This window comes from Aegilops tauschii, chromosome 4 (genome assembly GCF_002575655.3).
Source record: "Aegilops tauschii subsp. strangulata cultivar AL8/78 chromosome 4, Aet v6.0, whole genome shotgun sequence".
In the NCBI taxonomy this organism is placed as follows: domain Eukaryota; kingdom Viridiplantae; phylum Streptophyta; class Magnoliopsida; order Poales; family Poaceae; genus Aegilops; species Aegilops tauschii.
The window spans coordinates 475,367,570-475,376,572 of NC_053038.3; the positions used below are offsets into that span (position 1 = coordinate 475,367,570).

Sequence of the window (9,003 nt, forward strand, 5' to 3'; positions counted from 1 at the left end):
TATAAAATAGGGTGTTGTTTTGGCTTGACCATACCACCACTTCTTGTGGCCCAAGGACGGTCATTCTTCTTCATCCCGACCAAGGATGTAAAAGGGAGACATCACTGCTTCTCCAAGGAGCTTACGACATGGAGTCACAGAGGTCTTCCCGTCCCAAGTGGGTCGTCCTCGACAATTGTGAGGTTGTGGTTGTACATACCGTGTTTTCCATCATTGTTCTACGGACCTCTTTGTAAAAAGAAGGGACTAGTTATCTACTTTTTAGTTGTGAGTCCTTCTGTGACTTGGTACCTCCATACTTTTATTAAATACATGTGCATGCTCTAGAAGGACATCGGTCTCCACATTTTTTTTATTAAATGCACATGTGTCATGAAGTACTAATTAATATCTTGAATTCTAATAAGCACAAGTTCGGTATATTGAAATAAAAAATGGTACTATGTAAGAAACCTTAGAAAATAAGTAGGAAGTCCTATTTATATAAAATATTTTCCAAAATAACAAATAGGATCAATATTGTTTTAAAGACGACGCTCTGCGTCGATCGATCGCCGCGATCTCCCAATTGGTTGCATCCCGCACCGTCTGATGTGTCGCCTCCCAACCATAAGTTGAGCCCCCTCCCACACTTTGCCCCCCCCCCCCCCCCCCCCCGCGCCATTGCCAGAAAAAAGCTTGTTGTGCCGGCCACTACAAAAAAATGCTTGTTTGCTGCAATATGTGAGGAAAAGGCAGCCATTGCTGAGAATCAAGTGATGTCCGTGCTTCTGAAAAAAGGAGGAGGCCGCCGCAGGCGAGATCGACAGGCGAATGACTGGGTGAGTTTTTTCAATGGATAAGGAAAAAGGAAGGGCAGTGCTTGGGCGCCACCAGCATGTGCATCGCAAGCGAGGCATCCTAGCTCGCTTGCGCCATCAATTCACCGATTTAGATGTTTTTTTCTTTTTTAAATGGTATGGCTAAAAAATCGCCATGACATCAATAACATGTAAGTTATGCGTGGTTGCATGAGATCGGACCAACATCACGAGCTAAGATGTGCGCCAACACATTGGTATGTTATTATGGCAAAAATAAGAATATGTGCAAGTTCCAAATGTTAAAATTGAAGTTATAAGCCTAATAATATAAATATAAAGTTTTGTTTAGATGAATTTGATTCAAAAGAATATACAAATATTATTTTTATGTTCTAAAGTCGGCCACACGAGCGAGCGAAATCGTGACTACTCCCTCCCAGTTTTTTTTAGTTGGTCCTCCCAGTTTTCCCCACCTCTCCAGATCGTGCGGTCGACCCTCCTCGTTTCCCTCGTCCCTCCCAAACCGCTGCCTGGCGCCTGCACGTTTTCCTGTTCCATCCGCTATTTCTCACCTCCCTCGCCTCTGTCCAAGGATCTCCCGGCCATTGCCGCACCTAACCAAAGCCGGCGCTTAACTAGCCCACCTCTCCCTGAAAGTGTGGTCGGAGCTGGCGCAGGCCTACCGTAGACCCGGCGGCCTTGAGCTCCACCGTCACCAACAGCGGCGACAACCGTACGGAGGCCAGACGGGATCTGGTGGCCTCAGAATAGTGAGAACCAGCAGCAGTCTTCGGCCAACAGATCCGGTGGAAGCTCATCTTGGGGCGGCAGCAGAGATAGCCACGCTGATTCGGTCGATTCCTCTCTTGCAAGTTGCAACTCCGGCCAGTTCCTCTCCCTCTCGTTCTCATGTTTTATGTATTCATGTTCAGGTTGCACGAACTATTTGCAGCTCACACGGGAGCCGACCTCGAGTTTGACTAGAGCCAGAGGTGTTGGACTGCGCAAGGTCCGCACCCCCGCATCAACAACCTGGACATCCGTCTCCGGCGTCATCGGTGAGCTGCAGCCGGACGACCAGAATTCTGTCTTCCTCTATAATGTGCTAGATGATGTCAAATGCACGACTGCCAATGGTGGCCTCATCGGTGGTGCCATCTTGGTAAGAATTTTTTGATGTGCATAGCTGGCGTACATTCACTTGTAGCGGTCTGTGTGAATGTCACTTATGATTTTTGTCCTCTGAACTCAGAAAATATTAATAGAATGTACGGCCATTTTGTTTGCTCAGGTTTGGCATTGTGCATGTGTTCTCCGTACTTAGATTTGTAAGAGCATTCACATTTACGGGCCTTCCTTTTTTAGTCTTGGAGATGCACACTAGGAGATTGCTTGATTTAACTACATATGAAGAAAACTAAACGTCAGGATCAGCTTGCTAAACGTAAATGTCATATCAAACAGAAGTACATTAGCATTTGTGCTGTCTTTTTTAGCCACTGTCAAATTATTTATGAAGCCTGCAACTATTGTACAATATAACATTATCTATGATTTAGTTGCGGGAAATCTTTGACCTGTAGACACATGCGTTGAAACCTACATGGTAATGTCAAATATTCTATATAACATAGTTAAACAGTGCTTTGACTATCAGAAATGTACTTCAAACATCCATACTATAGTAAGGGAGCTTGTGCTTAGGTGCCAGTTTTCTTGTGGCACTAAGAGTATAGGATTCCAGTTCACATTATGTATTCCTGCTAGGGATGGCATTTCTTTCATTTACCTCTTTTATTGTCTGCTTTTTCATGTGACATCTTGCTCCCATACATTCAATTACTTTGCATGCTAGATATCAATATTTTGCTACTTCAGTTTATATTCACTTAGTTATGTCAACATTTAGAATAGAAGGATATAAATGTAGAGATGTTCCTTTTTTCTTTCCATGTATTAATTTTGAGATGCTACTCGTCTTACGTGTTTCAACTTTTCCATTCATTTCCTAATTTGACAACTACTCTTATCAATTCTTAGTGAGAGGGAAGCAACATTGGAGGCAGTCCGAACCGTGAGAATGATCACGATGCTAATGAGAACATGGATGATATCTACGGCACGAGGAGATGATACATATAGCGATAAATGTTTTGACCCATATAGTGATGAGCATTATGATCACTATAGAGATGATGGTGACGAGTCGAATGAGCTGCATAGTCGTACAACAAAGTGAAGTTCCGAAATTTACGACAATTTAGGTTATGCAAACTGTTCGGACCATTGTATGGAGTATTTTGTTTGGCATTATGATCTATGTATTCTGGATGAAAGATATTAGGCTTTTGATGTTATATGTGTATGCACTTGGTCGCAAGTCTTGGTAAATATAATACATGTTATTTGGTCATGTGTGCTTGTGTATGTATTTGAAATGCCAACAATTAAAAATATTCTCATGCTGAATCACACTTTTATGTTATGCAACACCACTTGGTGAAAGCAATTCGTGAGAGGTTAATAATAGCCGATGATCGGGATTTAGATTGTCGATGATTTCCTAATTTGACGATGTTGTTGAATTCCCGAAGGGGTGTATCCACCATTAGTAATCATATTAACCAACAGTTTGACATTCCTCTTGGTCATTAATTATCCCGATGGGTCAAATAAACCATTGGCTATTACAAAAAGCGACAGGAAGCAAGCACCGTCAAAAATTAAATAACCAACGGGGGACCTTCGGCTATGAGTTTCATCATGTAATGTGAGTAAGGTGTTGGCCAAAACATGGTCGACGGCTCACCGTCGGCTTTATAACCGTTGGCCATGCAATTATCCGACGGTACCGTCGGTAATTAGTGCAATGGCCGACAAAGAATAGCCGACAGGAGATAGTCGACGGTGTACCGTCGGTTATAACTTTACCCGACGGTGAGCTTAAATAATCAAGGGTAATTGCACCCTCGGTTATAATGGGATATCTAGTAGTGCAAGTTTTATAACCAAGGTTGTAAAAGATAACCAAATATGGAAATATATGATACCTGCGACCTTTAGGCATAGTGTTGGCCGACCAACCTTGTAATGAAGGTAATAACCTTAATCCGGAGTAAAAGTATCTCCTGTTATATAATGCCGGTTTACAACAAAACCGTTCCGGGTTGTGATAAACACCGGCTTATTCCATACTGGTGACTATGAGTCAAAACCAGACCGGGCTGATAGTCTCCGGATTATAACTTGGTCATGTACTGACAACTTGTAGTTGACAGCCCAACCGGGTTGATAAACACTGGTTTGAAAACATCACAAATCTTAGCAAAAGAAAAAGAAACTTAGCAAAAGGCAAATAAAATCGTTGTAGTCGAGGCTTTTCACGGGCTGCCAGGCCCCAAATTTGATCAAGAGGTGTTGCTATGGTTCGGGTTCGACCAAGCCCCCAAGTGATGCTGTGGCATTACGCCGATCAAGAGGCGTTGCTATGGTTCGGGTTCGACCAAGCCCCCAAGTGATGCTGTGGCTTTTCGCCGATCAAGAGGCGTAGCTATGGTTCGGGTTCGACCAAGCTCCCAAGTGATGTTGTGGCATTACGCCGATCAAGAGGCGTGGCTATGGTTCGGATACGACCAAGCCCCCAAGTGATGCTGTGGTATTACGCCGATCAAGAGGCGTGGCTATGGTTCGGATACGACCAAGCCCCCAAGTGATGTTGTAGCATTGCGCCGATCAAGAGGTGTAGCTATGGTTCGGATACAACCAAGCCCCCAAGTGATCTGATATCAAGCTTTAAGAAGCTAAATCAAGGGGTAAACCGGACGCTGCTTTGTAAGCTCCATGTAACCACACGTGATGTAAGAAAACAACAGATACCCCGCTTTAGCTGAGGTTCCGGTTTATTATATTGATCATAATATATACAATGTCATAATATGTACATAAGCAGAGCCTGTAGCTCAAGTATAGTAGGGCCGAAGATGAGCAATATTCCACGGACGGTTGTTCTCCTCCTCCGATTTACGTGAGTCTTTGTGCTCTCGAACATCGACCAGGTAGTACGACCCATTGTGCAGATCCTTGCTGACCACAAAAGGTCCTTCCCAAGGGGGGGATAGCTTGTGCATATCCGTCTGATCCTGGATGAGTCGAAGCACCAAATCTCCTTCTTGAAAGGTTCTGGTTCTAACCCGGCGGCTATGATAACGACGCAGATCTTGCTGATAAATCGCCGAACGGGCTGCCGCCATGTCACGCTCCTCATTAACAGGTCAAGAGCTTCCTGCCGTGCCTTCTCGTTATCCGCTTCAACATATGCCGCTACACAAGGCGAGTCATGACAGATGTCACTAGGAAGAACCGCTTCCGCTCCATAAACCATGAAGAACGGTGTGTAGCCTGTCGATCTGTTGGGTGTGGTATTGATGCTCCATAACACTGAAGGTAACTCCTCAACCCAACAACCCGGCTTCCGTTGCAAAGGAACCATAAGCCGGGGTTTGATGCCTCTCAAGATCTCCTGATTGGCCCTCTCCGCTTGACCATTGGACTGGGGGTGAGCCACTGATGACACGTCAAGCCGGATGTGCTCACGTTGACAGAACTCCTTCATGGCACCCTTTGACAGATTGGTACCATTGTCTGTTATAATGCTGTGTGGAAAGCCAAACCGGAAGATCACCTTTTTGATGAATTGAACTGTCGTGGCTGCGTCATACTTACAAACTGGCTCTGCCTCCACCCACTTCGTGTGTTGGGGATCGTAGCAGAAATTAAAATTTTCTACGCATCACCAAGATCAATCTATGGAGTTTACTAGCAACGAGAGGGGAATAGTGCATCTACATACCCTTGTAGATCGCGAGCGGAAGAGTTCAAGAGAACGGGGTTGATGGAGTCGTACTCGTCGTGATCCAAATCACCGATGATCCAAGCGCCGAACGGACGGCACCTCCGCGTTCAACACACGTACAGAGCGGTGACGCCTCCCATGCCTTGATCCAGCAAGAGGCGGGAGAGGTTGAGGAAGAAGGCTCCAACAGCAGCACGACGGCGTGGTGGTGGTGGAGTGACAGTTCTCCGGCAGGGCTTCGCCAAGCACACGCGGAGGAGGAGAGGTGTTGGGGAGGGGAGGGGCTGCGCCTTGGATGTGGTGCTGCAGCCCTCCCCTCACCCCTCTATTTATAGGGAGAAGGGGGAAGGGAGTCGGCCCCTCTAGATGGGATCTAGAGGGGGGCGGCGGCCAAGGGGGAGGTGGCTTGCCCCCCAAGCAAGGGGGGGGGCGCCCCCCTTTAGGGTTTCCCCCAAACCCTAGTCGCATGGGCCCTAGGGGGTTGGCGCCCAGCCCACTAAGGGCTGGTTCCCTTCCACCTACAGCCCATAAGGCCCTCCGGGGCAGGTGGACCCTCCCGGTGGACCCCCGGAACCCCTCCGGTGGTCCCGGTACAATACCGGTATACCCCCGAATATTTCCGGTGACCGTATGGTGACTTCCCATATATAAATCTTTACCTCCGGACCATTCCGGAACTCCTCGTGACGTCCGGGATCTCATCCGGGACTCCGAACAACATTCGGTAATCACATACAAACCTTCCTTATAACCCTAGCGTCATCGAACCTTAAGTGTGTAGACCCTACGGGTTCAGGAATCATGCAGACATGACCGATACACCTCTCTAGCCAATAACCAACAGCGGGATCTGGATACCCATGTTGGCACCCACATGTTCCACGATGATCTCATCGGATGAACCACGATGTCAAGGATTCAAGCAATCCCGTATACAATTCCCTTTGTCAATCGGTACGATACTTGCCCAAGATTCGATTGTCGGTATCCCAATACCTCGTTCAATCTCGTTACCGGCAAGTCACTTTACTCATTCCGTAATGCATGATCCCGTGACTAACTACTTAGTCACATTCAGATCATTATGATGATGCAATACCGAGTGGGCCCAGAGATACCTCTCCGTCATACGGAGTGACAAATCCCAGTCTCGATCCGAGCCAACCCAACAGACACTTTCGGAGATACCTGTAGTGCACCTTTATAGTCACCCAGTTACGTTGTGACGTTTGGTACACCCAAAGCATTCCTACGGTATCCGGGAGTTGCACGATCTCATGGTCTAAGGAAATGATACTTGACATTAGAAAAGCTTTAGCAAACGAACTACACGATCTAGTGCTATGCTTAGGATTGAGTCTTATCCATCACATCATTCTCTTAATGATGTGATCCCGTTATCAATGACATCCAATGTCCATGGTCAGGAAACCGTAACCATCTATTGATCAATGAGCTAGTCAACTAGAGGCTCACTAGGGACATGTTATGGTCTATGTATTCACATATGTATTACGATTTCCGGATAACACAATTAAAGCATGAACAATAGACAATTATCATGAACAAGGAAATATAATAATAACCATTTTATTATTGCCTCTAGGGCATATTTCCAACAGTCTCCCACTTGCACTAGAGTCAATAATCTAGTTACATTGTGATGAATCGTACACCCATAGAGTTCTGGTGTTGATCATGTTTCGCTCGTGGAAGAGGTTTAGTCAACGGATCTGCGACATTCAAATCCGTATGCACTTTACAAATATCTATGTCTCCATTTTGAACATTTTCACGAATGGAGTTGAAGCGACGCTTGATGTGCCTGGTCTTCTTGTGAAACCTTGGCTCCTTGGCAAGGGCAATAGCTCCAGTGTTGTCACAGAAGAGAGTCATCGGCCCCGATGCATTGGGAATAACTCCTAGGTCGGCAATGAACCCCTTCATACAGATTGCTTCATGTGCTGCCTCCGAGGCTGCGATGTACTCCGCTTCACATGTAGATCCCGCCACGACGCTTTGCTTGCAACTGCACCAGCTGACTGCCCCACCCTTCAAAATATACACGTATCCGGTTTGTGACTTAGAGTCATCCAGATCTGTGTCGAAGCTAGCATCGACGTAACCCTTTACGACGAGCTCTTCGTCACCTCCATAAACAAGAAACATATCCTTAGTCCTTTTCAGGTACTTCAGGATGTTCTTGACCGCTGTCCAGTGTTCCATGCCGGGATTACTTTGGTACCTTCCTACCAAACTTACGGCAAGGTTTACATCAGGTTTTTGTACACAGCATGGCATACAAAATAGACCCTATGGCCGAGGCATAGGGGACGACACTCATCTTTTCTCTATCTTCTGCCATGGTCGGGCATTGACCCGTGCTCAATCTCACACCTTGCAATACAGGCAAGAACCCCTTCTTGGACTGATCCATATTGAACTTCTTCAATATCTTGTCAAGGTATGTGCTTTGTGAAAGACCTATGAGGCGTCTCGATTTATCTCTATAGATCTTGATGCCTAATATGTAAGCAGCTTCTCCGAGGTCCTTCATTGAAAAACACTTATTCAAGTAGGCCTTTATACTTTCCAAGAATTCTATATCATTTCCCATCAATAGTATGTCATCCACATATAATAAGAGAAATGCTACAGAGCTCCCACTCACTTTCTTGTAAACACAGGCTTCTCCATAAGTCTGCGTAAACCCAAACGCTTTGATCATCTCATCAAAGCGAATGTTCCAACTCCGAGATGCCTGCACCAGCCCATAGATTGAGCGCTGGAGCTTGCATAGTTTTTCAGCATTCTTAGGATCGACAAAACCTTCCGGCTGCATCATATACAATTCTTCCTTAAGGAAGCCGTTAAGGAATGCCGTTTTGACGTCCATTTGCCATATTTCATAATCGTAGAATGCGGCAATTGCTAACATGATTCGGACGGACTTCAGCTTCGCTACGGGTGAGAAGGTCTCATCGTAGTCAACTCCTTGAACTTGTCGATAACCCTTAGCGACAAGTCGAGCTTTATAGATGGTAACATTTCCATCCGCGTCCGTCTTCTTCTTGAAGATCCATTTATTTTCTATCGCTCGCCGATCATCGGGCAAGTCTGTCAAAGTCCATACTTTGTTTTCATACATGGATCCTATCTCGGATTGCATGGCTTCAAGCCATTTGTTGGAATCTGGACCCACCATTGCTTCTTCATAGTTCGAAGGTTCACCGTTGTCCAACAACATGATTTCCAAGACAGGGTTGCCGTACCACTCTGGTGCGGAACGTGTCCTTGTGGACCTATGAAGTTCAGTGGTAACTTGATCATGATCGTCATCATTAACTT

The 9,003-nt window shown here is 45.8% G+C and overlaps 1 long non-coding RNA gene across 1 annotated transcript; it reads left to right on the forward strand.

Annotated features, from left to right (window-relative positions):
• Nucleotides 1-797: 797 nt before the first annotated feature.
• On the forward strand, nt 798-3,380 carry LOC120962598 (uncharacterized). The gene is made up of 3 exons (XR_005753325.2): nt 798-1,656; nt 1,736-1,965; nt 2,844-3,380. It is a non-coding gene; the product is annotated as an uncharacterized lncRNA (long non-coding RNA).
• Nucleotides 3,381-9,003: the final 5,623 nt, after the last annotated feature.